At 40.7% G+C, this 13883-nt stretch overlaps 1 protein-coding gene across 1 annotated transcript in view; it reads left to right on the top strand.

Moving 5' to 3' along the window:
* The window catches only part of AFF1 (ALF transcription elongation factor 1), a 211885-nt gene that overhangs the window by 62046 nt on the left and 135956 nt on the right, over positions 1-13883 (top strand). The window lies entirely within an intron of this gene.

Raw genomic sequence — 13883 nt, forward strand, 5'->3', positions numbered from 1 at the left:
TTCCTTAATGTTAAAATATTTTTTAAAAAAGTGATAACTATTGTGCATCACGATGTGATTGAATGGGATGCAGACAAACCACCTATGAAACAGTCTTTCCAAAAGTTTGGACAGACATCTGATCAAGCCAATTAATAGGAAATACACTGGACTAAGAAACATGTTAAAGAACACTTCCTGTGTGCTATAAGCAAAATCCATAATTAGATAACTCTACAGAAAATAATCTTTTTTCTCCCAGCAAATCTCAAAAAAATATATGGATTATTATGAAACCTAAGAGACCTATCAACCCTGTGTGAAAGGCTCCTGTGTGGATCTGAGCACAACAATTCGTTTGAAGATTAACTGGATATTTGAGGCTATTAAAGGAAAATGTTATTAATATTAAATAATTAGTTAATATTATAGTAATACTAAAGGAAACGTTTTTAATGGGGTAATAGTATTGTGTTTATGGTTTTTGTTTTTAAAAATCTTCATCTTAAAGTCCATTTAAACCTGGAACATCCTGGTACTTGAATCTCTTAACTATAAAATAAGGAAGAGGATTCGATGTCTTTTCTGTTTTCTCTCTGCTCCTTATGTAATAGCCACTCGCTCCTGTTTTTCTTCTCGGAATCTTATATGTACTATTCTGTGTTGCTTGTGGATAAGGCTTTATTTAATCCGTGCACCTGTGGGACCGGGAACTCCAGGGCTCAGGCCAGAGGAGCCAATTGACCCCAGGAAGCTGCTCTGTGCTCTTTTCCCCGGCCACTTGCCCCCTCCTGACCAGGTTCTCAGCACAACAGCTCTGAACTTTGAGTCAGGGGTCTGCCAGCGGCTTGCCAACAAGCAATTAATAGGCTGGACTGAGTCAGACTTGGCTGAGCACCAGCCCCTCTGCGTGGAAATCCTTGTTCCTCCAGAGGCGGTAACTGACTAGTGCCCACGTGCAGACCAGAGGCAGTAACTCCCAAGGTGCTTCCCAGCACCTTGCAGGCCAGGTTTTGGTGCCTAAGACTGTTTGTTAGCAAAGGACTCCAGCCTGTATCCTGAGGGAACATGATTAATTTGGGGGAAAGTCGTCTTTCTGGGAATTTCCAAGTGGGATGAAGGGGCCCATTCTGGTGTTAAGCATTTTAAGGCCCGAGGCCGCCCGCTTTGAGGTGTTAAGGGCACTAACAGGCCTGTCAGCTGGGTGTAGAGTGTCGGCTAAGAGTTGTCACCTTGGAAGCTGTTAGCTCAAAATGGGTGATTACTAATTGGATTATCTGGGGAAGTCCCCGCCTTTCTGAGAACTAGGTATTACATCCTGTGAACTAAAAAAGCTGTCATTTTATTTAATGAATCCTTAAGCTAATGCTTAAAATGAAAGTATTTAATAAGCTCAATAACTTATAGGTCCTTGATCATCAAAAGGTTTAACTGGATATTAACCAAGTTTTTGTTCTGTAGATTTGTTTTATTTTCAAGATAGTTAGGATTTAAAAAGTAGAGGAGCCTTTTCTCTGAGTAAATTCTCTTGTGTAGGGTTGCACCAGGCTTTAGACATGAGTAGGTACTTAATAAATGTTGATTTGATTTCGTTTTAATCTTTTCTGCATTGTGACCTAGATAGGAAGTAAAGCTCACAACAAATAAACCACAAATAAAACTCCCCTGATTTTTTTGGAGCACCTCAGTCCTCTAGTGGAATGTAAAATTTGTACCCCAAATTAGGTTTTGAAATGTTTGGACTCAAATATTTGCTAGGAATAAAAATAGCACATTTAGGATAGGCCTGGGTATCACAGAAATTGTTAATAGTTAACGTAACCTCTTTTATGTGTGGGGAGACAAGATGTTAGTGTAACTTATATGCTGAAACTTACTGATCATTGTGGCTTGCCTGTATTACTGTATGTAATATATTTTTTCTCCCCCAACAAAGGAAAAAACATCCCTGTGAAGGCTGGAAATATCTCCTCTCTTCCAACTTTTAAATCCTTCCCTTTTTCTTACGTGTATTCTGGAAAATTTGAGGGTAGCTTGAAGGGATAGAAAAGTCCCCTAACACGTAGAGGACTGCACCAAAGCATTGTTTAGAGATTAATATTTTAGACTGAATATCAGGGGGAATACTGGTTACTTGTCCTTGAGATTTTAAGGCATTCTTAAGTGCTCTGTGTTTTATGCTGCAGTTCTTCTCAGGCTTTAATGGGCATATGAATCACGCAGGCATTTTGTTAAAATGCCGGCTCTGATTTGGGCAGCTCTAGAATGGACCCCGAGATTCTGCATTTCTAACAAGCGGCCCATGGAGGGTGGCTGCTGCCGCTGGCGCCGCTTGGTGGCTCTCACCTGGAGCAGTTAGGCTCAAAAGCAGAGGTTCTCCCACCTGACTGCACACTGAGTCATCTGAAAACACGCTGCATGGGATTCATTGGCCTGGTGTGCGCCGGAGTGCTGGGAATTTCTAAATTTCCCCAGGAGATTCTCCTGTGTAGGTGAGGTTAGGAACCCCACCGCACAACCTGAAAGATCTGAACCGTTTTCACTAGTCCACATCCATGGGGAAGTACCTGTCTTCAAAGTGATGTCGTCTGTGTGTTTATGTCTTAAATTATTATTGTGTTTTTTCTTAATTATTATAATTGTTATTATTATTTATTTTCACCTTCTTTTTTGGACCCCATGTTTTGAAAGAGCCCCTCTGCCAAGCAAACTCCTATTAAACAGCTTTGTTTTCCTACTTGTAAATGAATCAAACCACGAGCAGTTGTCAGTTAGACTTCCTGATCTGTGTGAGCTCACTGGTGTTACCGCACTGGGTTGGCATCAGCTCCAGAAAGGCCCAATGCAGAGACCTTTGCACACTTTCCACGGGCAAATACGGGATTCCTTTGGACTTTCTGAGATGTTGAAAATAGTGCACTGATCTAGACTTGCTTCATTTGTGGACCCAGGTCAGCGTCCATTAATTACATAACGAGACCTCCTTAGATGGTGCTGGTTTGGGGACAGATCTCTACCTTGAATTCATATATAGGAGGAAGTCTTGCCAGCTGCAACTCTAGCAGAGTTCTTCACAGGTCTTTGTATCAGTAATTATCTTTTAGCTCCATTATCTTTTGGCTGCCTTCCTGTTCAAACAAGCAAACATTCCCTTAATCCAGTCCTACCTTCACTCTCTACCTACCACGGAGCTCGGAGCTGGTGGTAGGTAGAGAGTGAAGGGTAAAAAAAAAAATATCAGAGAATGCTTCTGAGGAGAGCTGCCATTGGTTGGGGTTTGAATAATGGTAGGGGGTCTCCAGTTTGAGAAGAGGGGAAATGATATTCTAACAAAGAGAAAATATTCTGTGCAGAGATGGGTGACGTGAGAGAAGTGTCTGGCTGGAGGGCATGTGTGGTGATGGGGTGGGGAGGAGATAGTGGAGGAGAAGGCTCCTGAAGTTGGGCCAAGTAGGGGAGGGTGTTCAGTGCCTCTGTAAGAGTCTTCATCCTGCTGGTAACGGGGAATGTGCATTCCCCCCCTCTCTCCATCCCTCCCTCCCTTCCTTCCTTCCCTTTTCTTCCTTCTTTCCTTCCTCCAAGTTTCTTGTTTTTGGTAAGAGACTAACATCTGATGTATATTTTAGAAATAACAGATTCTATATTCTGGCAGTAGTGTTAAATACCAAATGAGGAGAGAGAGTTGTCAAGAGAAATAATTCTTATTAAGTTATTGGGGGGGAAAAAGTGTGATATAAGAAGAACCTGAAATAAGAGAATGGTAGGTGGTTCTAGAAAGCATGGAAGATTTTATGATTATTTTTAATTTCGAAAAGGTATTAGAAGATGGAAGTATCAGCGGTGAATTGGTACACTATTGACTCTAAATAGAATTTGGTAAATTAAGTTAGTCCTAGAGCAGTGGTTTCTAAACTTGAGTGTACAACAGAATCACCTGGAGGGCTTGTCGAAACTAATCTCTGGGCTCCGCCCACAGTTTCTGATTGTGTAGGTTTGGGTGTAGGCCTGGAAATTTGCAAAAGAATGCAGGAAAGGAACAACTCAGGAATCAAAAACCCCAAAGGGATAAATGAAATTCAAGTAACAGATTGGTAGAACTTAAACCCAACCGTATCAATAATTAAAATAAATGACTAAACATTTCAATTACAAGGCAGAGATCCAGCAGACTGGGTTTTTACCCAACACAATAATCTGCTTATAATAAATGCATTTTAAATGTAAAAACATGCATAGGTATAAGGGAAAAGAATAGAACAGGATATATCACCAAACAGTAAGCATAAGAAAGCTACTGTAGATGGCTCTGTTAGAATCATGAAGGCGGGAGTAGAGCCAATGGATGAGGGCTACAGGAAAGCCAATTTTAGCTCTCTGGAGTACAGAACTTTATAGTGCTCATCACTTGCAAACAGTGGAGGGGGCTGCCTCGTAATTATTGGGTTGTCAGAAAAGTCATGCATTTTTGCAACAAAAAAACAGAAAAAATGCATCACGACTTTTCCGACAACCCAATAAAATAGGTGTCCCCAGAGCTAGGCAAACAGGCCAGTCTAGATAGATAAAAAGCATTCTTGCATGGGGAAATGGATTAGATGACCTCTGTCTTCTTTCTGGAGCTAAGATTTTATTATACAATCATATGCAGCATAATGGCAAACCATGGTGGTCCCATAAGATAATAATGGAGCTGAAAAATTCCTATCATCTAGTGACATAGCAATTAAAACATGGTAGTGCAATGCATTACTCACATGTTTATGGTGATCCTGGTGTAAACAAACCTACTGTGCAGCCAGTCATATAAAAGTATAGCAAATATGAGGTCAGACAATTAAGTTGGTGAACTCATCCTAGAAAAAGTGCTACATACCTCATTGCTGAATATCACTATGGTCACCTTCGAAGTACTCCCCTTGGGAAGCTATGCACTGACGCCAGCACCTAGTCCACCCTTCAAAGCAATTTTGGAACTCTCTTTCTGGAATGGCCATCAGAGCTGTCGTAATTCCCTCAATGTCCTGAATCTCATCAAAAGGTCTTCCTTTCAATATTTCCTTTATATTCAGGTAAAGAAGTCATTGGGGGACAGATCAGTTGAGTAGGGAGGGTGTTCCAATACAGTTATTTGTTTTCTGGCTAAAAACTCCCTCACAGACAGTGCCACGTGAGCTGGTACATTGTTGTGGTGCAAGAGCCATGAATTGTTGGTGCAAAGTTCAGTTCGTTTTCATCTAACTTTTCACGCAGCCTTTTCAGCGCTTGCAAGTAGTAAACTTGGTTAACTGTCCAGTTGGTACAAATTCATAATGAATAATCCCTCTAATATCAAAAAAGGTTAGCAACATTGTTGCAACAAGTTTGCAAACTTAATTGTCAGACCTTGTATGTTATTGCCTTATGTATTTACTGTACTTTTTATCATTTTTGAGCTTACTCTTTCTACTTGTAAAAAAAGTTTGCTGTAAAACATGATGACAACAGGCTCATACATCTCGTTGTATTTACCATGTCTCTTGATTGCATCACTTTCTCTTGTGCTTCATTTAATCTTGTATTGTTTTGTATTCTACAGTAACATGCTGTACAGGCTTGTAGCCTAGAAGCACTAGGCTGTATCATATAGCCTAGGTGTGTGATAGGCTAGACCATGTAGGTGTGTGTAAGTGCATTCTTTGATGTTTGCATAACGATGAAATTGCCTAAAGACATTTCTCAGAACGTGTATCCCCGTCGTTAAACAGTGCATGACTGTAATTCATTTTTTACAATAATCGTGATTTTCTTTCTTTTTTGTGTATCACTACAAAAACACTAAAAAAAATCATATTACTACAATATCCATTGTATAATATTTAGAAAAATTTTAAATGCCCAACATAAGTCATCTGATCCTTTTATCCAGCAATATCTACAGCTAGCATTTTTTTTTTTTAAGATTTTATAGGGGAATTGGGGAAGGTAAACATTGTGGTTTTTCCAGGACCCGTCAGCTCCAAGTCAAGTTGTTGTCCTTCAGTCTTAGTTGTGGAGGTAATGGCTAGCATTTTGATATAGAGGCTCAGCCAATCTTTTAAACATGCATATTCAATTTTAATGAAGTGGAATCATACCAAATGCACTGTATTGAAACAGCTTTTTTTCAAAGCCTTATACTGTATTGTATCTTTCCATATCATTAAATATTTCTGTAAAACAGGAGGGTGAAAGTATATTCAACCCAGGGGTAGAAAAATTAATTAGAGAGTAGTTGTATAAATTCAAAAAAATTTAAAGTGAAGCCCTCTGCACCCCTGCACTTTTATTATCTCTAGAGATCTCTGGAATTTTGGTGGTAGTTACATGTGGAGAAAGAGCCAGGAAAGGAGTGAGTGTCTGATCTTTAGTCTGGATGACTGGTGACTGGTAGTTAACCAGGGGACCAAGGGGAAAGAGTTGGTTGGACTAGAGGTCAGTCACATTAACTCCGGCCCTGTTGAGTTTGAGTTGCTGGGGGTCACTGCCAGGCCTGTGGCCATTTCTCAGGCTGACAATGTCTCCCTCATCTACTTGCCTTTCCTACTTAATGTCATCACTGCTGCACTCTCCCTGGGTACCCGTTGTTGTGCGTACTCACTGGGTTTTGCTAGTCTAAAACCTAAGAGGGCAGATCTAATTTCAAGGGGTTTATTGCTGATTATTACAGTTAAAAATCACATTATGAAGAAAAGAAAAATTTTAAGTTTTATGTTACAAAAGTCCCTCCTGATCTGCTAATGGGAATCTCACTTTGACTTTTGCCTTCTGATTTTTTTTTTTCCAAGAATGGAACCAACTAAACACGTTCCTCCACTCTGGTCCTTTCCTGTCTTGTCTTTGGTGAAGACCTGCTCTCCTTCCTCTATGGAGAAAACACCCTTTGTGGATCCGTGCAGTGGTGCAGGCTGAATGATAGGTGCCTCTTGGCATCTCTGGGGTGATTCACTTTCATAAGTGAATGAGCCATTGTAGACAACTGCCCGAATGTCTTTTCATTCCCAGGAAAGTGTTTGGGGGCAGCTGGAAAGAACAGGCCAGGAGTTGCAGAGAGAGGTTTGGGCTGGAGTGGCACTTTTGGAGAGTCACTGATCATATTGTTTGTTCAAGACAGCAGGTAGACTAAGAGGTAATTGAAGTTTTCTATTGAATCCTGGATGTGTGAGCAGAAAGAATTATAAAGTAAATTGAGTAGCCCCCCATATAGAGTGGTATGCTAAAAGTTCACAGAAGAGCTTCAGGAAGGTGGTCACTGGCCGGCATCACAAAGGAAGCAGACAGCTCTTTGTTCAGAAAGTTCAGGTGTGATGGCAGAAGAAGATTAGGAAGTAGCTTTTAAGGAGAGGGGCCTGAGAAGTGCGAGTGGCCGATTCTAGCACTGGGGTAGAGAAAATAGAAGATGAGCCTGGAGCAGCTTGTAGTATCAGAAAGGAAGGAAGTGTTCAAGAGCCAAGTCAAGGGCAAGATGGGAGCAAATCAAAGGGACAAGGAGCTAAGCTGAGAGAGCTCCCAATGGCCAAGGCAGGAACAACTTGAGCAACAAAATAAATCGTGTACGATTGGATTATAATCTAAAGTATAACATAAATATTTGTGAGCCCATGCTGATTTAAATCAATGATTGACTAAGTTAATAAATGGAGAAGAGGGAAATCTTTCTTACAGAAGAATTCCAAATAGTATGTATAAATATCACCACCCTGCAGATGAAGTGAATTCCCTCCCTCTCTTGAAGGGAAAAACATCAGACAAACCCAGACAGGGTGACATTCTACAGGCTACTTGGCCTGAACTCACAGCTGTCAAGGTCCTGAAAAACAAGGAAAGGCTGAGAAACTGTCATAGACACAGAGCAATATGTGAGGCCCTGGCTTGGATCTTGGAACAGAAAGAGGACATGAATAGAAAAACTGAGGAAATTAAAATAAAAAGTCTGGATTTCAGTTCATAGTAATATATATATAGTAATATATATATATATATATATATATATATATATATTATGTTGATTTCTTAGTGTGACAAATGAGAAATGGTATTATAAGACGTGAAAATGGGGAAATTGGCTGGGGCAGTATATGGGAAATCTTTTCACACGCCATTTTATGTAAATCTAAAAATATTCCAAAGTTAAAAGTCTACTGAGAGAGAGAGAGAGAGAGAGAGAGAGAGAGAGAGAGAGAGAGAGGATGAAAGGTTGAGGGAACTTAAGCTTGTTTGTAGGCTGAGAATATGTTATTGGTACAGATGGGCAGGGGTATTGGGGAGGGTAATGAGGGATGTTTTATCAGTGTACAAATAGAAGTAGATATGGAAAAGTGTAGACCAGAAGCAGAGAAAAAGACATCTATTCTGTGAAGAAAAGGTGAAGTTGGGCAGTGATCTTTAAACATTTTGCTTGTGTACCCCCAACAGAATGTTGAAATACTGCAAGTCTTTGTTCTCAGACCTATCAACCGAATTGTTCCAGAGAAAAGCTGACTTCTGATGGCCCTATCCATCTCGTTTCATAATTCTAGTATATAGCTAGATAGGTAGGGCATGGGGTTACCCGGATGTCTTTAATGAGAAGCCACCATTCCTATTTCCTGATTTGAGCTCAGGGACTCTCCTCCTACATAGAACTACCTGTTCCTTTGGGGCCATAACGGTAGTCACACTCTGTAGCAACTTACTCTTTTGAGATTGATGTGGGATAGGCGAGAGGCCTGCTTTCTTGTTCAAGGAGGGAAATGCAAGTGGGAAGTGAAAGGAAAGCCTGAACCCTGGTTTTAGGAAAGAGGGCACTTGGAAATCAAGGACTTGGAACAGGATTTACTTAAATCCTTTGCCCTCATACTTCTTGAGAATTTCCATGTACCCCCATTTTGAAGACCATGGTAGAGAATCTGAGAGGTATGGAGTAAAGCATTGGAATATTGCCTGGGGAAGATGAGAACTTTCTTAGGGCTGCTTTGTGTTGAGGTCACAGCTGAAGGGGGAGCCAGTTCATTTCCAGCAATGCTTACTATGCTGTTTTCCCTGCTGTCTTTCGCTTCAAGACTGCTCAACTTTTCCCCCTCTTTTGCCTCTCCTCCCTTTTCCTGTGTCTGATTTATTTGAGATCTTCCAGTGGTGACCTTGAGCACTCTTTTCTTGGTGAAGTGATTTTTGTAGTGTCCTCATTAAACAACATTCCATTGAAATGAAGTAGCAATTCCTAGCAAGGAGATTTGACCTATGTATCTTTTAGACCAAAAATACTACTACGAGTAAAATCATTGAATGATCATCATGGTACAAATGTATCATTAGATGAGGTAGTTTATAGTTCTGATTAAGGCAACCTGTTTACTGTTTTTAAAAAATTGAGGTATGCTAGAAATATTTTTGCCTTCTAGCTTTTAAAAAAATATTTTAGGATGTAAATATATATTTTAAAATATATGTCTATCCATATTTTGCCAAATAAATGATGGAGCACTTAAACGATTATTCTATTTTCACTTTAGGATAACAATATCTGGTGCACATTTGCGATTGTACTTAAGATATGTTACATAGGCCATGTATATTGTTTCCACTACATATGTGCAAGTCATTTATAAAGCTCATTAATTTAAAGAACTAATAAAAATGTAGGTACTCTTGCGGTTCAAGAACCCATTTCAGGTAGTCTGTCCCACTCACCTTATAAATTCTGCCCTATTTATTAAATTGTGCACCTTACTTTTTTGGCTTTAGCATATGTGGTCACTGTAGGATTAATGAATCCAGGAAATGTAGAAGACATTATTAGCATATTCTCACTGTATAGAGAAGCTTGTTATTTTATTTTATAGATGTTTTGTTATCATGTAACATCTTTTACTATTTTCATTAGATAGACATTCTTCATTGTACAGCAATTACTAATACAGTCCTAAGTTTTTAAAGGGGCAGTGAAGATTGACAGGTGATCTTACCCCTTATTTGTCAGGTAATGTGGGTCTATTAGCTGGTCCAGTTTGTGCATACTCTAAGGAATTCTTCACCTGAAGTTTACAGAGCCTCAGTTCCTCGCTAAGTGGGTTGCAGGAGGATCACGAGCCACCTCAAAGTATAACACATGTTGTGTGTGTGGGCCTATATCCTCAAATTTTATCAGAAGGCCAAAGAATTCTGTGCTACCAAAGCATTAAGAATGTCTTTTTGTTTAGTTTCACTGCTGAACAAGTCTGTGGGTCGGATACAATGGTGTTTTCAAAACACGTGGAAATAATAACGCTCATGTTTGTATTTCAGGACTTCTTCAGCCACATACAGTATTCAGTTACAGAATTTCTCCTGCACTTTTCTCTAGTATTTTTAGATCTATTACAAATCGAGTGTAATCCCACTTCTGTTTCCTATTACCCTCCCTAATTTACATTACAAACCATCTCAAGAGCCCAGGGGATCTCAGTTGTAATCCTGATCTGCGGTTGACTCCATATTTCCTTTTGGGTAAATATTTGCTGTATTCTTTCACTTATTCATAGTATGTAAATAATTCCAGGACAAATGACACAGTTCGCAGAGGAACAATATAATTTTAATATTAGTGATGTTAATTTCTAGCCTGTGGTAAGTGAAACATTTCTAAGTGAATGCTATTATGAAATATTGTTTCAGTTTAGCAATATGTCTGGTATCAATTTGTTTAAAGCATAAATGATCATAGTTGGTATTTAGAACAGCAAGAGAAAAAATGGGGGGAATGGAAAGCAAAAAATTCTTGGGAGTAGACTTTTGCCTGAATTTATACTTTGTTTCCTTAAAGGTTTATCACTACTATTGCAAAAGTATATACATGTGCAACAGTGTTTCATTGTCTGATAGAGCTCTTAACTGAAAATAAATGCTTTCCAACAATGATCCTTAAAATCATTGAGGGATTATAAACCAATATTGAACCAGAAAGCTCTTACCATTATTTTCTAAATATGTATGCTCTAAGTAAGTGGTTCTCACATAGAAGTAAACTGTATTAGCTGGAGAATTTGTTGAAATGCATATCCCTGGGACCTGGCCCCATAAGGATGTTGACTCGGCAATTCTGGAGTCTATTTTTAACACATGCCCCAGGTGATTCAACCACATTTTGCCAAGACTGATCTAGGTGCTAAGAGGTTATGTGGGAATAGCTATAATACAATAATCTACCTTTTAATATAAGAGAAGCCATGATGATTATGGAGAGGTGAGGGAAACATTAGTAAATGAAATGGATAACTTTGTGCCTCCAAATTCATTTTTATTTGAAAAAAAAACACCAAAAAACTATTTCCAAAATAGAAAAAAATTAGTAAAAGGAGTGGCATTAGTTTATATTTATGCAAATGTTTTTACTGTCCAGCTTAGTAGAAGACAGCTGGCATCTCATACCTGTTTCTGTATTCAATCTGTTGCAATTTTGGTTTGGTTGAACTCTGTGAAGAAGATCCAGCTTCATACAGAAAAGGGAGGAGTATTTTAATGCTTTTTTTGATGTTATACCGAAACTCCACCACAAGTCATCGTTTCTTAAAGGTTAGTTGGAATGTGGAATCTGAAATCATATTATCGAGTTGTTGTTTTTTTTCTTTGATACATTAAAATCCATTGGTTTATCTTACACTTTCAATGGATCTTTTTTACTCATGGGTGATTCAGAAAGTATTGGTCACGAAGTTATGCAGATCTTCTAAAATCACATTCATTACTGTCCTTGTCTCATCAGAAAAGTCTTTAAGTTTGGGAAGCTGTCAATCTCACAGTGGCACTTGTCAAGTTCTCCAAAATGCTTAAAAGCTCAAATTTTATCACTGGCAATAAATACTGTCAGTTGTTTTTCTTGAAGAAACAGACTCACTTTGTTCATTTTTGAGAAAATGACTGCCAAATACCCAAGTCAGAATAACCCCACCACAGTTTGTCAATTGTTCTTTCAAGTAAAAATGGTAGTCCATGAAAAAACAGCTAGTGCAGCTTGCAACTCAATTATACAAGTGCTTTTCTTCTAGACACCCATTGTACTGCAGTGTGCAGCAGCCTAGTGCTTCATGTGTTCCCATTTTGTCATAAGGAACATCAAAATGACCTGTCCTCAAGGGTCAAGATTTAATAAATGTAGTGATTCCGGCTGCTTGCTTCATTAAGGGCTTTTGTAAAGGAAACTGGCTTTAAAAAAGAAATTTTTTTTAAAACTTATTGCTAATTGTGCGTGGTGAAGAAGAATGTAGTCACTACTAGTTCCATTTGCTGCGCTGTCTTGATTAGTGCTAAGGCGCCAGCACTTTCCCCACAATTGCTTTTGCACCACAAGTGCAAATGTCAGCACAGTGAAAAAGACAAATAATGTCTTTGTGTTATTCTAAAAATAGTTTGACCTCTGAGAAGGTCTTGGGCACTCCCAGGAGTCCACTAATGCCACTTTGAGAACCAGGATAGAGATGCATTGGGCCTTCCTTCCACCCCCCACTCTCCCAGCTTTGTATTTTTTGTGCCAGACGTCAACATGTCTGTATTCCTTGGCTTTTTAGTAATCCAGTCTGGAGTATCTCTTTGTGAGATGGGCAACATTGTCACGATTCTAGATAGAGTGGGGAGCCCACAGGACACGCATTCATTCATGAGTTTCCAGCTGCTGCAGTGTGCTCCTGGTGCCCCTGAAAGCTGAAGCGTGACGTCCCTCTGTAGTCTACCGATCGAACGTTTTTTTTCCTGCTTAGCTTTAGGCACAGTTTAGATGTAAATGCCTTTTCTTAGTGGGACGCGATTTCGTTTGTATGTCGTATGCTGCTTCCGATGTTGTTGGTTTACGTTCTGATTTTTGAAAATTTTGTCAACCCCTTAATCACATCAAGAACCAAAAACTAGTTTCCTCTGTAATCTGCATGTTGCCTCCCCCGCCTCCCAAAAGGGACGGCGTTTTGTAAATATTTGTCTCAATGTAAAATGAAATCAAAACTGAAAGCAAACAAGTAAAAACAAGTGTGCTAACATTTCCTGACTGTAAGCATCGGAATGATCAAAAGTAGGGAAGGTGGTTTACTATTGTGGTTTTATCCCGTATTCATTGCAGCCTCTTGGGGCCCAATAATTCAACACATATTCAAATTGGAGGTGGAGTTCAGAGCGGCCGGGTACCGTGTGTTCCGGTGTGTTTGTACATTGTTAAAACCTGGCAAGAGAGCACGAGCCCGAGAGCCTGCAGGCGGGGCTCGGCGGCTAACGTCCGAGCTGGGCTGCGCCCGCGACCCGGCTCGGCGACCCCGCCCGCGCGGCGCAGCCTCGGGTCGGACCGGCGGAGCGCCGTGCCCATTTAAGGAGGCGGACTGTACCACCAGAACTTTCTTGACGGGGGAGGGGTATCCAGGCAAACTCGGACTACTCGAAGTCAGCCAAGAGACGACTTCTTTTTCCCTTGTAACGCTGGCCCGCATTCTCATGCTGCTTGGAGGAAGCTGGGCGCTGGGGGGGCTTTGAGCGTGGGCCCCTTTCGTTCCCCTTGTCCGAAATCGCCCTGCGGGGATCTCACTCGCTCAGACTCCGGACGCGATGTCCCCCCGCGCGTCCGGAGTGTAGTTCGCCTGCAGAGGCCCCGGTGCCCGGATGTCCATCAGGATTAGCGCGAGCCAATACGGTCGGGGCCCGAGGCTGCGCTGAGGACTCCCGGGCTCTGGAGGAGCAGGTAGTCCCGCAACCTCGGGAAGTGGCGCTGGGGAACCGTCCCCGCCCGGCCAATGGTGAGCGCGGCGCTGGCAGAAGGGCCGCGGGTGGAAGGCGCTAATGGACAGAAGACCCTGAGCTCCATAAACTGAACTATGGCAGCCCAGTCAAGGTAAGCCCGGCGCGGAGAAAAACTTTTAAAATATGTTCGTGGCCAGGGGAATTGAAGGTTGCGGCGG

The sequence above is a fragment of the Hipposideros armiger genome, unplaced genomic scaffold (assembly GCF_001890085.2).
Source record: "Hipposideros armiger isolate ML-2016 unplaced genomic scaffold, ASM189008v1 scaffold_515, whole genome shotgun sequence".
Lineage (NCBI taxonomy): Eukaryota > Metazoa > Chordata > Mammalia > Chiroptera > Hipposideridae > Hipposideros > Hipposideros armiger.